Source organism: Esox lucius, chromosome 17, assembly GCF_011004845.1.
Source record: "Esox lucius isolate fEsoLuc1 chromosome 17, fEsoLuc1.pri, whole genome shotgun sequence".
Classification (NCBI taxonomy): Eukaryota; Metazoa; Chordata; class Actinopteri; order Esociformes; family Esocidae; genus Esox; species Esox lucius.
Window position 1 is genome coordinate 862,175 of NC_047585.1, and position 15,624 is coordinate 877,798.

Genomic DNA, 15,624 nt, shown 5'->3' on the forward strand with positions numbered 1-15,624 from the left:
TCACCGATCTTAATGTTTTCGTTCAAACACGCTTTTTTCATGTTCGCTTTTTTCATCCCACCTTCGTTGGAGGCCTGGTGAGGCTTTATCTGGGCATTGAATTTTCGCACTCGATTAGCCATGAATCAATCAATCAATCAAATTTTTTATAGAGCCCTTTTTACAACAGCAGTTGTCACAAAGTGCTTTACAGAGACACCCGGCCTTAAACCCCAAGAAGCAGACAACGGTAGTGTTGAATTTCAGTGGCTAGGAAAAACTCCCTAAGAAGGTCGAATTTTAGGAAGAAACCTAGAGAGGACCCAGGCTCAGAGGGGTGACCAGTCCTCTTCTGTGTGCCGGGTGAGATATTAAGAGTCCAATTGGAATAATAAATACATTTCTCTGGGCTAAATCCAGAGTCTATTTGATTTTAGACTAGGTCAGAAGTATGACCAGGCGGACAAGGACAGGGACAGCAACGGGCCCCCCAAACCAGGTAATCCGCATCCCAGTGGCGACGAGAGCCCACCTGGCAAGACAAGCAAGGGTGGACAGTATCAAGCCTACTGGTCACCTTCACTCCCCTGGGTCAGGCTACAAACTCCCTAAGAAGGCCGAATTTTAGGAAGAAACCTAGAGAGGACCCAGGCTCAGAGGGGTGACCAGTCCTCTTCTGGTTGTGAGATATTAAGAGTCCAATTGGAATAATTAATCAATGCATGTGGGCTAAATCCACAGTCTATTTAAATTTAGACTAGGTCAGAATTATGACCAGATGGAAAATACAGTCACACCAACGGGCCCCCCAAACCAGGTACTCCGCAGGTGTGGACCGGGACCTCATGTCCTCCTAAAGTTTAAAACGACTGGGAAAATTCTGAAAATGCATTCCTCATATCAACAACAATTTATAGTGGAGAAGGAGAACTTAGTGGGGAAGGACAACTGACCCAGTTCCCTAGCACAATAGTATAGCAGTGTAAGACCTTTGAACTGAGACGGGGGGGGGAGGTCCAGCGACACTGTGGCCCTACCTGGGGGAGGCCCTGGACAGGGCCCAACAGGCAGGAAATCAATCCACCCACATTGCCACACCCACCAACCCCAACCACCCTGAATGAGGGCAGAGTATTGCCAGCAGAGTACAGCCCAATTGCATAAGTGCGCAACAGAGAGACAACAACAAGCCAGTGACTCTTCCCCCGAAAGGCATTGGAGGGAGGGCATCCCAGTGGCGACGAGAGCCCACCTGGCAAGACAGCAAGGGTGGACAGTATCAAGCCTACTGGTCACCTTCACGCCCCCGGGCCAGGCTACACCTAATTATAAACCGTGCTGTAGAGATGAGTTTTTAGTAGACACTTGAAAGTTTGCACTGAGTTTGCATTTCTAACCTTAATTGGCAGATCATTCCACAGGAGTGGAGCTCTATGAGAAAAGGCCCTGCCGCCAACTGTTTGTTTAGAAATTCTAGGTACAATTAAAAGGCCTGCATCTTGCGATCTAAGGTTACGTGTAGGTATGTATGGCTGGATCATTTCAGCAAGGTAAGTAGGAGCAAGTCCATGTATTGATTCATAGGTTAAGAGTAAAACCTTAAAATCTGCCCTAACCCTAACAGGCAGCCAGTGTAAGGACGCCAGGACAGGAGTAATGTGTTAAAAAAAATGTGTTCTAGTTAGGATTCTAGCAGCCGTGTGCAGCACTAATTGAAGTTTATTTATTAATTTGTCTGGATAACCAGAGAGAAGAGCATTGCATTAATCTAGTCTAGAAGTAACGAAAGCATGGATTAATTTTTCTGCATCAGTTTTTGATAGAAAGTTTCTATTTTTGCAATGTTTCGAAGATGAAAATAAGCAACTCTTGAGACATATTTTATATGTTCTTCAAAGGAGAGGTCAGGGTCAAGGGTAACGCCAAGGTTTTTTACTGTTTTTTGGTATACGACCATGCAGCCGTAACGAGCATTTCTGTTTTGTTTGAGTTTAAGAGTAAGAAATTCTCTGTCATCCACTTCCAAATATCACCGTTATAAGGTGGAAATCATAGCCTTTTCATGTGCTGCTTTCACAATGCAATCTGTGGAGAGACGTTTAAGAATTGTATGAGCCAGGCTAAATGTGTAGTTACAGTAAGCCTGAAATAAAAATGTTTATGGTTATATTGCGACTGTTTCTGGTGGATTTTTGAAGTACGGATCCATGCATGTGTTTTGGGTCAGGATAGACAAACACATTTGCTGGCTTAACATACAGTAGTTATGTATGCCTTAACTGAAACTATATATGATTATATTGTGACTGTTTCTGTCATGGAAAGGTTCATCTTCAGTCTAGCTACCAATTGTTCAATTCTTATGATTATTCCTAGGAATTTAAAAGATACTAGTAAGCCTATTACTGGCTAATAAACTGTTAAAACGGCCAGTGGCACAAGCAATGCAGTTCATAGAAGCTATGGTGGAGGTAAACTTAATAAGAAACGTTAGTCAGTTTAACACAATCCTCAATGGAGTCTAGCGACTGCTGAAACGTGTAATGCCTTGACGTAGTGGTTAAAGACAGTGCCTCTCATGTGAAAGACCTAAGTTTGAATATATTGAGAGCAACGGCATTTATTAATTATTTCTGGTAGATTCCACAATTGTCCCGTCTTTTCACTTGATGAAAAAGTTAGTTATCGTCGCCTTCATTGATAGTTACTCTATAAATGTCATTCACGGAAAAAGTATGTTGTTTTGCCATGAAAGAAAAAAATATGTTCTTATCCCATTAAATGAGATAGCTTTGGTAGACTAGCTAGCAATTGCTCAATTCTTATGACTACTACAGTAAGTTAGTAGATACCGGTAAAGCTTATTACTGGCTAATATGCTGTTAAAACGGCCAGTGGCACAAGCAATGCAGTTCATAGAAGCTATGGTGGAGGTAAACTTAATAAGAAACGTTAGTCAGTTTAACACAATCCTCAATGGAGTCTAGCGACTGCTGAAACGTGTAATGCCTTGACGTAGTGGTTAAAGACAGTGCCTCTCATGTGAAAGACCTAAGTTTGAATATATTGAGAGCAACGGCATTTATTAATTATTTCTGGTAGATTCCACAATTGTCCCGTCTTTTCACTTGATGAAAAAGTTAGTTATCGTCGCCTTCATTGATAGTTACTCTATAAATGTCATTCACGGAAAAAGTATGTTGTTTTGCCATGAAAGAAAAAAATATGTTCTTATCCCATTAAATGAGATAGCTTTGGTAGACTAGCTAGCAATTGCTCAATTCTTATGACTACTACAGTAAGTTAGTAGATACCGGTAAAGCTTATTACTGGCTAATATGCTGTTAAAACGTCCAGTGGCAAACGGCATATATAGACGCTATTTGTGGTGGAGGTAAACTTGACCCCGGGCCGGGTCCGTTACACACATCCGGAGCAGATGTTGCAATACATCTGGCTTGGCTCTGGCGTGGATACCTTTTGTTATCTGGGTAGTTTACGGTGATTTGAAAGGTTTACCAGGGTACCCAGGTAGCAAAACTGATCTGTGACAGTACCTACCCATACAAAAGGACATACATTAGACTTCATTATAACAAATTTATCTGTAAACAATGTTCATGTACATGATTTAGGCATATCTGATCACAATGCCATATCATTCGATTTTTCTGTGTCCAGACTTCACTTAATAAGCCTAAACACAAAATCTGCTTTCGCAAAACAAAATAAATTAACCCTGAACACCTGTCTTATGACCTACAAAACCTGGCCATATTTGCCCATCACTCTGCTCCTTGTCGCTTGTCAACCATTACAATATTGGACTGCAAGAGATACTTGATGCCCATGCGCCCCTCAAGACACGGACTGTAACATTTACACATTCTTCTCTGTGATACACTGGTGCATTGCATAGACAGAAGGTGGCTGGGAGGGTCCTTGAGAGGCGCTATGTTGCCTCTGGGCTGACTGTCCATAAAATTGCTTATAGAGAGCACCAAAGAGCATATTCCAAATTACTAATTCAGGCACGGTCACAATACTATTCCAACATCATCAACAATAATCCAGGAAATTCAAAACAGCTTTTTAAAACAATAAATTATCTTCTCAGTCAACCAAACCCGAGGCAAAATAACAATACTGACGACCAGTGTAATAAATTCCTTGATTCATTCACCACAAAAATAACTACCATGCGCTCTAACTTAATACCTGGCAACGTCATTCCATCCATCCCCATAACCTCAGCACCAAAATTCTCTCATTTCATTCTCCCCACACACAGACAGGTTGAAACTCTCATACACAGCATGAGACCCTCAACGTGCTCATTGGATCAATTTCCCACTTCCCTTATCAAATCAAATACGACCTTCTTAAGTCCTCTCATCACCACCATCATAAACTCTTCCCTGCAAACTGGTCATCTTCCGATCTCTCTGAAAATTGCCCTTATCAACCCTCGGCTTAAGAAACCCTCTCTCGATCCTGATATTCTATCAAATTACTGGCCCATCTCTAACCTTCCATTTCTTTCAAAAGTCATTGAAAAAGTCATCAACATTCAAATCCACAATCACCTTCGCTCACATAGTCTTTATGAAAAATTCCAGTCTGGCTTCCGCACCGCCCATAGTACAGAGACCGCTCTGGTCAGGGTCACAAACGATCTGCTTGTGGCTGCTGACCAGGGTTTTGCATCCCTCCTTCTGCTCTTGGACCTCTCAGCCGCCTTCGACAACGTTGACCATGCCATCCTTCTCTACCATCTGCAACACTTTATCGGTATTTCACACACAGCACTTCAGTGGTTTCGGTCCTACCTGACTGATAGAGTTGCGTATGTGATCCTGGGTGGAGCCAGGTCGAGGCCCCACACAGTTACATGTGGAGTGCCTCAGGGTTCGGTCCTCGGCCCTTCCCTTTTCTCCATCTATATGCTCCCCCTGGGCCACATCATCAGCAAGCATGGAGTTGCCTTTCACTGCTATGCTGATGATACTCATTCATTTTACTGATACTTATTCATTTTCTGGCCATGATATTCCTCTTACATGCTCTATAACAAACTTGGGGGTTCGATTCGACCCCCACCTATCATTTAACACCCACATCCAATTTATTTGTTAGAGCGCATTCTTTCACCTCCGGAACATCTCCAAACTTCGCCCCTTTCTCTCTCTTTCTGATGCAGAGAAGTTGGTCCATGCCCTTGTCTCCTCCAGACTTGACTATTGCAACGCACTCCTCATCAGGATCTCTGGCAGGAGCCTTCAGAGACTGCAGTACATCCAGAATTGCGCTGCCAGGGTCCTGATGAGGGTGCGTAATACTGAGCACATCACACTGTGGAATCTGAGCATTGATAATTCCCATATGAGTGTACGTTTCATTGAAGGTGCATGTGTCTAGATGATGAGAACAACAGAAACCTCTCTGTTTAGATTATCTCTCTGTAACAGAAACCTCTCTGTTCATCTCTCTGTAGGAATGTTTACGATGGCCATATGGCATGGGGGGTTGACTTCTAAAAACATGGTCTTTGCTATTTAGAAACGCCTTCAATGTATATATCAGTTTGTAACCAGCATTACAATGAGAAGATAGAACGTTCACCGAATGACATCTGTGCTGTAATTTTCCAATAAACTTGAGCGAACTTCTCCCTCGATTTGATATGGGTTCTACATTATTTGACCACTATACGAAACCGCCGATTTCTAACACTTTGGTGCCGTGACCCGGATGGTTGGAGATTAAGATTCTACCAAGATTGCAGTTTTTGCTGGAGACCCTGAGACGAAGCTGGCTGCGCGCACCCGCAAGGGAGTCAGTCTTTGTTCCTGTTTCTTCTGAACAGCTGAAAAGTTGGTGAGTCTGAAATCCACATCATTTAACGAACAAATCGAGAAATACAGAGCACAGGTAGTGATAGGAGACCTAGTTACTCCCTGACTAGGCGACGAATTGCAATCGTGTACAATATCTCTAGGGGTGGATAAATTGGAGAGAAGACCTAGTTACTCCCTGACTGGGCCACGAATTACATTGTGTAACGTGCAAAAATCTCTAGGGGTGGATAAATTGGAGATTAGCGCTAAACTGTATTTCGTGTGACCAAAGTATGACACTGTATATTTTATTCTAAGGTTATAGTGTGATATTGTATGTTACGTGATTATATGGTAGCTTGTACAAGTAAAAACAAAAAGATGACGTCCTTTATTGATAAAACAGTGGAGAAAAAGAAAACTGCAGCCGCAGATATCACATTAAGTGATATGGTTATATCCTTAGCTGGTATCGTAACAGAATCGATGAAATTGGAAAAGTGTCAGCAAGACATCGTAAAATAATTTGGCATTGAGGTAGATAAAGATGGTTTGTGGAAGTTGACAGACGTACAGAAGGTGTGGAGTAAAGTGCAAAGGATGACGAATACGACAGATAAGACTCGTTGGTCATTAACTGTTTTGGCAGAGATGCGGAAAAGAGAGAAAAAGAATGTGACCGATGCGCATGATCGCTCGATTAAGAAGGAAAAAGAGAATGTAAGAGCTTTGGCAGAATTGAAGCAGGAAAAATAATTGGAATTTAAGAAAATAAAAAACTAATTGTCTGAGATGAAAACGAAGACGATGATTGTAACAGATGTTAGGTCTGTTCCTCCCCCCCTCTACCCGCATGCTGAGTTGAAACAAGCGGCAAAGCAATCTTACACGTGGTATGAGGAGGTTCTGCCAGGGTGGGGGTCGAGTGAAACAGAAGAGGAGGAGACTATGAATGTGAGACCAATAAAGTCTAAGCCAATGAGAGGTCCAGATGAGGGACATCCACAGATAATGGTTTATTCTCACAAAGCAGCTTCCCCCAAACAATTGGATGAATGGTCCAAATTGTTGAAACACCCACGGGAGGTTGGTTCAAAAACATGGGATCAACTGAAAAGATACAGGAAACTATATAATTTGCATCCATCTGACGCAACTCAACTTTTGGGTTTTGTTCTCAACAATAGGGAACACGCTGACGTGGCAGATAAAGTGAAAGCTGCCTTAGGTGAGGATAAACAGGACCTCACACAAGGATGGCAAGCAATTCAACATTATCTCAAGAGTTTAACTATTGCAACCACAAATTGGGGCGAAATCACAAAATGTGTGCAGAAGCCAAAAGAATCATTCTTTGATTTTGAAAACCGGTTTCGTGTTGTAGTAATCAGACACAGTGGCATGTGTGATGATGATGATGAGTTGAATAATATGAAAAACGGTGCCATCACTCACCAGTTAATGCAGTCTATTAACAATGAGTTGAGGAAAGCGTATGTTTCTACAACACCAGGATGGGATAAAATCTCATACGGTGAAACAGCTGATCACCTGTCTAGGCTAGATAGAGATATGAATCAACATACGGCTAACCCAGTGATCCATGTAGTACAGTTAGAAGGTACCCCTGATAAAAAGGCCAGCCAGTGTCACTTTTGTGGAAAAACTGGTCACCTGGAAAGAGACTGTTGGTCTAAGAACTCCCAACGTCAGAAACCAAAAAAAAATCCAACAAAGGTGGTTGGAAAAAAGAAGAAGGTTCAATAGACACCACCTTGTTACAGAAGTTTACCAATCTTTCTACTGAACAGCAGAGGAGACTGCTGGATGCGGTGGAGGGAAACTAATTGACCCCCTCTTGAGGCCCATCTCTGCAGGTGTACACTGGAAATCAGACGGCATATATGTTAGCATATTGGTAAACCAACATCCAGTTGAATTTTTGGTAGACACAGGAGCTGAAGTGACCGTGTTGCCTATTTCCTACACACAACATATATTACCCCAGTACACTGGCAAGAAGATGAGGGCTACAGGAGTTGGAGGGGGAAAAACAGAAATGAAACAAATGACACCTTTGCCTATCTCTATTGGTCCTTTGAAAATTGAAACAACATTGTGGTTTGGATCTTTTGATCAACCCATATTGGGTCTTGACGTCATGAAATTGGACTCCACGTTGGACATACAAGATGGAAAAGTCACTTGGAACCTCAGAAAAATTGAAAACTCAAACCTGTCTACTCATCCTATATGGACTACCTCAAAGAATGAGTGCGGTGATTTGGTCATGGACCCAGTGCGCCTAACAGGTGCAGCACCGCCATGTACTAAACAATATCCTATCAGTAAAGAAGCCATGGCTGCAACAAAGATAGTCATTGGTGAGTAACATGCTAATGGGCTAATAGTCCTGGGTGGCCTGTCCATAAAGCATCAGGGGCATGGCGTGTAACTGTGGACAATAGGAATGCCAATGAGACGATCTCCAAATTGACCCCTCTGGTGGCAGACACATCTACCATTTTTGCTTCATTGAAGCCAACACACTCAGTATTTTCAGTCATTGATATGGCTAACGGTTTTTGGTCTGTGCCCCTACATCCTGAAGTGAGACCTTGGCTTGCATTCACAGTGGATGGTCAGCAGTACCAATGGACCCGTCTTCCGCAGGGACTACACAACAGCCTCTCCATCTACCACCAGGCATTGAGGAGACATCTCCAGAATTTGCCTCCGATGTCTTCCGTTGTCATACAATATGTGGACGACATCTTATTGGCTTCTGAAGATGAGATGACTCATGGGCGGGACCTGCAAATCCTGCTTGATTTGCTCAGTGAAAAAGGGCACAAAGCCAGCCCTGACAAAGCCCAACTCATGCAGTCCCAGGTTGTTTACTTGGGTCAACTGATTTCTCAGGGGAAAAGGGAAATAACACAGAGCCGCACAACAGCCATACAGACTGTCAAAGAACCAACCACCATAAGAGAACTACGTTCCTTTATGGGACTGTGTAACTACAACAGGTGTTGGGTGGATTCATTTGCTGAAATAGCACAACCACTCAATGATCTCTTGAGGGGTGACCCACAGTCCAGGGACCCTGTCCAGTTCTCTGACCAACAGAGAAACGCATTCATTGCATTGAAGAGAGCACTGTCTATGGTTCCGGCATTGGGGATCCCTGATACAGGGCAACCGTTTACTCTTTTTGTGGCTGAGAAGGATGGCTACATGACATCAGTTCTCACTCAGGACCACGGCGACCGTCTGAAACCAGTGGGTTATTACTCCAAGAAATTGGATGATGTGGCCCTGGGATGGGGCCCCTGTTTGAGAGCGATGCATGCCACATACCTTGCAGTTTCTATGGTGGCATCACTTGTCCTTGACCAACAACTTATAATCAAGTGTCCACATGCCGTGCATACTCTCCTCACGATGAATCGGGCAGCTCAGGTTACTGCCGCCCGGTGGAACAAGTGGTCTACTGTCCTAGAGGCACCCAACTGTCACGGCTGTGGTGGTTGAAGGACACAGGCGCAGACTGAAGGTCACAAGGGTAATCCATGTTTAATACAAATGAAAGAAGGACTCCAACAAAAACAAAAGGCAGCAACCAGTGACGTGGGTATTCCTTACACAGGATAACAAAAACCAAAATGAACCACGCCTCGGGGCCTACAAACTAAACTTAAATAGGGTCCCCAATTGGAGGCAATAACTAACACCTGCCTCCAATTGGGGAAACCAAAAAGGAGTAGAGGTGGCTAAAGGCCACCTCCTGTCCTGGCTATGCCCCGAGCCCAGCGCAGAGATGGCTAGGGGCACAGCCAGGACGTGACACCAACATTGTTATTCAGCGTGGCACGCCCACGAACCCCGCCACGTTGTTGCTTCATTCAGATCCCACATTGCTGGATCATGATTGCACAGAGCTGGTTTTGGATCAGCTTGCTGACAAGTTCACGGTCCTACATCCTCTTGTGAACCCAGACCACGTGCTGTTCACTGATGGCTCCAGCATTGTGGAGGGGGGAGAAAGGAAGGCTGGATGGGCAGTGACTACAGTAACAGATGTTGTTGCCTCAGGAATTTTACCAGCAGGAACATCTGCACAGGTGGCAGAACTAGTAGCATTAACAGAGGCCTGCAGATATGCTGAAGGGAAAACAGCTAACATATATACAGACTCGAGACATGCTTTTGGGGTAACACATGATTTTGGAAAGATATGGAGAAACAGAGGTTTCCTGACATCACTGGGAACACCTGTTCGAAATGGACCTGAAGTGTTGGCGCTGTTGGAAGCTCTCCAGTTACCAGCACAAGTAGCCATTCTGAAGACGAAGGCTCATGGAAAAATCCTCACGGAGGAAAGCAAAGGCAACGACCTAGCGGACAGAGCTGCAAAAGCAGCAGCAAAGAGAACACCAACCCCACCAAAACTAGTTCGACGATATGTAATGGATACATTGACACATATCAGAGAAATGCAAGACAGCGCTCCAAAAGATGAAGTCTGGGAGTGGATGTCTGCTGGATGCAAAATGGATGGAGAGGGTGTGTGGGACACATAGGGACTGACAAAGTCCTAAACAGGTTCATAGGCAAATGGTGGAATCCGAAAGCAAGAAGAGAAATAGAAGCCACTGTAAAAGGATGCCTTACCTGTATGAAAAACAACTCACATGGGAGAGTGAAGGTGCAGACACGTCGAGCACCTGCCCCAGCGGGGCCATTCAGACATCTGCAAATTGACTTCATCACTTTGCCCAAGAGTAAAGGTTACGAAGACGTGTTGGTGATAGTGGATCGGTTTTCACGTTGGATAGAAGCATACCCGACCAAGAAAGGAACGGCACATCACACAGCAACAATATTAGTTTGGGAAATAATTCCCCGGTGGGGATTACCAGAACAAATTGATTCCGACCAAGGGACACATTTTACAGGGAAAGTGTGCCAAGAAGTGTCTCGGCTGATGAATATAGAATGGAGAGTACACTGTCCATATCATCCTCAGTCGAGTGGACAGGTTGAACGGTACAATCGAGTACTGAAAGAGAGACTGTCAAAAATGCACCAAGAAGGAGTGAAATGGCCAGATGCACTCCCTACTGTTCTCTGCAGCATAAGAGCTACACACAACAAAACCACAGGGTTAAGTCCATTTGAGGTCATCACTGGACGACCGATGTCCCTGCCAGGCGCTGTGGACTTAAGAAAAGCTGACATACATCTCATGAGCGATGCACTCCTTAATTACTGCATGACACTCACTGAGGCAGTTAAAGGAGCAGAACAGCAGGTTAGAGATGCATGGGGAGAAGTCCCAGAAGGCCATGATATAGTGCCAGGGCAGTGGGTTATGGTGAAAAAACATGTTACTGACACATTAGGAGCCAAATGGGAGGGTCCTTATCAGGTCTTACTGGTCACACGGTCTGCAGTAAAGGTACAGAGGAAAGATAGATGGATACATGCTACACATTGTAGGGTCGTATCACATACCTCTGATGAAGAGCAGAGCCTAGAGACTACAGAACCGATCGCATCAGGTGGTCGGGGGCCTCGGGTGAAGACACATCATAAAGGAATCAGATACTGATGTCTTTTGATGTCCCACTGCCAACGTCAAAACAGTAGATTCTCTATTGTAAAGCATGCATATGTGTAAGTGAGGACATTATACTCTCACTTTTTTCTTTTGTCATTACAGGTGACGTGGATGTGTCAGCCAACCACACATTGATACTCCGGGAGAACTACATTGCATCTGATGAAGGCTACATTCGAGACACGCCAACCACAGTCTCACTGACCACTGGACAGATCGAACCATCTGTAGCTTCTGATATTGTTACTGGACATTCAATTGCTGTTGTAGTTTGTAGAATCTATAGCATGAATGGTGTAGTAGATTTTTTCTTATGTCATTACTGAGCATCTTGCAAAAGGACATTTGTGATCTAGATTATTTAGTCATTGTAATATTTGTTTTCTTTTGATTTTTTGATTTTGTAATTCATTTGTATTAATTTGTCAATGATGTTGTGTTTTCTGATATTTTTAATGACAGGGGTGGTTGGGTCCGCAGGGGACATCAGTGCTTCTAGTCATGTGGATGGGCATTTCGGTATCAACACATTTTTAGCATTGTCGTTGAAGTATGCACAGGCGGTGAATCAAAGCAACTGCTGGGTGTGTACTCACACTCCCTTCACAGCTATAGGTGGTATTCCCTTAGGTGTCATTCCGTTTACTCAGAGTGAAATGTTGGGTGTTTGGAAACATGCCGATTGGTTCAAGAGAGTCATGTCTAATAATTGGGATCCAGCCATTGGTTATAGAGGGGCTGACCCCACTGACATTTGTTGCAAGGATGTCTCTAGTCCAGGGTGTCCTACTATTCAGACCTATATTGACAGTTTAGGTGTAGAGGTAGAGTCGTGGAGGGGTGCATACCTGCCTCCATTTAACACTACAAGCGTTTCGTTTTTAGGCCTACCTCTAAGTCTAGTGGTCACAAGACCGCCGGATGGATGGTTGTGCATTGAAAGGACACCGTCTGCTGCGTTACGTCGACAGTGGATGTCTATGTTTGTCAAGGTGGGCTGGAGTCAGTGTAGTCAAATTGCTGACCTTTCTGCTTGTGATGGTAGCGAGTTTTCTTTATGTACAATGTCTGCCAATCTGACTCTCAGTAATGGATCTGTTGCAGCCTTCCATGCCAACGCTCTGGGTAACATCGGGTCTACTGGAATGGTTGCACCGAATGGTACTTATTTTATCTGTGGCCCTAATGCCTATGCCATGTTACCTCCTTTCTGGATGGGTTATGTGCTATCTGGAATATGTGGTCCCTCATATTAGACATAGTTTGGAACCTCCGTTTGCCAAGTTACATAGACGAAGTATCTATGAGTCTGAGCGATTCTTTGCCATAGCTTTTCCTTCCTATGGTACGGCCACATTGGCGCAGGAAGTGATCAGCATGGCCAGTTCCTTAGAGGCCTTGGCTAATTTGACTGCTGATGGCTTTACGGGTATGTCAGCGGAAATGGTGGCTATGCGTACTGTGGCGATGCAGAATCGTGTGGCTTTGGATTACTTGTTGGCGGCGCTGGGAGGTACATGTGCTGTTATAGGTGCGGAATGTTGTACGTATATTCCTGATGAGACTGATGGTGTTTTGGATCTGGCTGGTAAGATCAGAGAGGAGGGTGCTAAATTTCGCAATTACAACTTAGATGATATGGGGCTTATGGCATGGTTGTCATCAGTTTTTGGTAAATGGGGAACATTCCTGTTTAAACTCCTCGCTCCTATCGTTGCGTGTGTGATGGTCTTTTGCCTCCTTTTCCAGTTGTTCCGTTGCTGTGTCTCTCTGTGTCTTGCTGCTCGTGTCCGTCGTGCTGTCATGTCGGAACTGCGTCCCCATTCACATCTACCATGCCCCTATGATGATTGTAGGTTGTGTTCACCAGGGGGTGTCGGTTGCGGGATGACCACCTTTGTGGTGTCCTTCCTTCTGTTTGTGGCCTGTGCTCTCGCCGAGGTTGCTTGTTGTGTAATGACTGCCTCTGCGTGACTGTGCTGTTCTCGACCGCTTCCATCCTGATCATTCCGTTTTATTTTTTGTGTAACTTTTTATCTTTTTGGACTATGTTTTCATGCCTTTCACACACGCTTCTGTGTGGGTTCTGTTATATTTTTTCTTGTTTGTGTTATCAATATGAATTTGTTTTTCTATATTGACAAGGGGGGAGTGTGGAATCTGAGCATTGATAATTCCCATATGAATGTACGTTTCATTGAAGGTGCATGTGTCTAGATGATGAGAACAACAGAAACCTCTCTGTTTAGATTATCTCTCTGTAACAGAAACCTCTCTGTTCATCTCTCTTTAGGAATGTTTACGATGGCCATATGGCATGGGGGGTTGACTTCTAAAAACATGGTCTTTGCTAGTTAGAAACACCTTCAATGTATATATCAGTTTGTAACCAGCATTACAATGAGAAGAAGATAGAACGTTCACCGAATGACATCTGTGCTGTAATTTTCCAATAAACTTGAGCGAACTTCTCCCTCGATTTGATACGGGTTCTACATTATTTGACCACTATACGAAACCGCCGATTTCTAACAACACCCATCCTCTACAAACTTCACTGGCTTCCTGTTAGATTTAGGATTGAGTATAAGATCTGTCTCCTTACCTATCAGTGTGTCTACGGCTGTGCACCATCATACCTCAAAGAACTTATCAATAGGCATAATCCAACCCGACATCTCCGTTCTTCTGACAGCCACACACTCCAGGTCCCCAAGTCCAAACTCCGCACTATGGGAGATAGGGCCTTCCAGGCGGCTGCACCTCGACTGTGGAATTCCCTCCCCAACCACCTGAGGTCGCCACAGTCTTTAGAGGTTTTTAAAAATAAACTAAAGACCTACTTATTTTCTATTGCATTTTCTTAATATAATTTTGTTTTTATACTGTTTTTGACTGTTCTTATGTTTTAGTGTTTTTATCTGTGCACCTGTAGCACTTTGAGATGTGTCCTTCACGTGTAAAGTGCAATACAAATAAAACTTATTGTTATTATTATCTGGCCCGAGTGTGCCAAAATGTCTGGGTTAGGGCCCTGAAACTCAGCCGAATGTGCCAGATCAGAGCCAGAATTAGCCCAGATGTTGGACGGTATTGGGCCGGGTATCGGTGACATCTGGCTGCAGAAGCTTTCTTTATTCCAACCCCCATTTTCGGCAATGAAAGAAGAAATAAGTAATGTAATAGTTTTTCTGAACCTTATTGATACACATTTCAATGTTACATGTTAAATAGTCCAAAAGAGTATGGGAGTGTACATTTTCATATAAAAGGACACAAAACCAGGCAACTACTGCTCTGTGCTTGCCATTTTACATCAAGTTGTTAAAGGAGGGATGAGAGGGCCAAAGTGAATAGTATGACCACAACTGTATCCGGGCCAGCAGAGTAAACATGAAGAGCGAAAATATAAAAACCACACAAAATAACCTGGACCTAATATACAGTTGTGCTCATAAGTTCACATACCCTGGCAGACTGATGCAAAAAAAAAAAACGGTCTTTTGTTTAAGGATAGGGATCATATGAAGCCATTTATTACCACATAGTTCTTTGGCTCCTTTTTAAATCATAATGATAACAGAAATCACCCAAATAGCCATGATCAAAAGTTTACTTACCCTTGAATGTTTGGCCTTGTTACAGACACACAAGGTGACAGACACAGGTGAAAATGGCATTAAAGGGTGAATTTCCCACACCTGTGGCTTTTTAAATTGCAATTAGTGTCTGTGTATGAATAATCAATGAGTTTGTTAGCACTCACATGGATGCACTGAGCAGGCTAGATACTGAGCCATGGGGAGCAGAAAATAACTGTCAAAAGACCTGGGTAACAAGGTAATGGAACTCTATAAAGATGGAAAGGATATAAAAAGATATCAAAGCCTTGCAAACCCAAGTCAGTACTGTTCAATAACTTATTAAGGAGTGGAAAATTCAGGGATCTCTTGATACCAAACCAAGGTCAGGTAACCAAGAAAAACTGCCAGAAGAATTGTTCTGGATACAAAGAAAACCCTACAGGTAACCTTAGGTAACCTCAGAATAAGACACAACAAGGTAAATATTTTAGCAAAATACATGACATGAATAAGTATTTTCGATCATTTATTTATGTAGCTCAGTCAGAAAATAACAGCTCATAAGAACAGTGTACAGCATCAAACTTTCCACAATAGACTC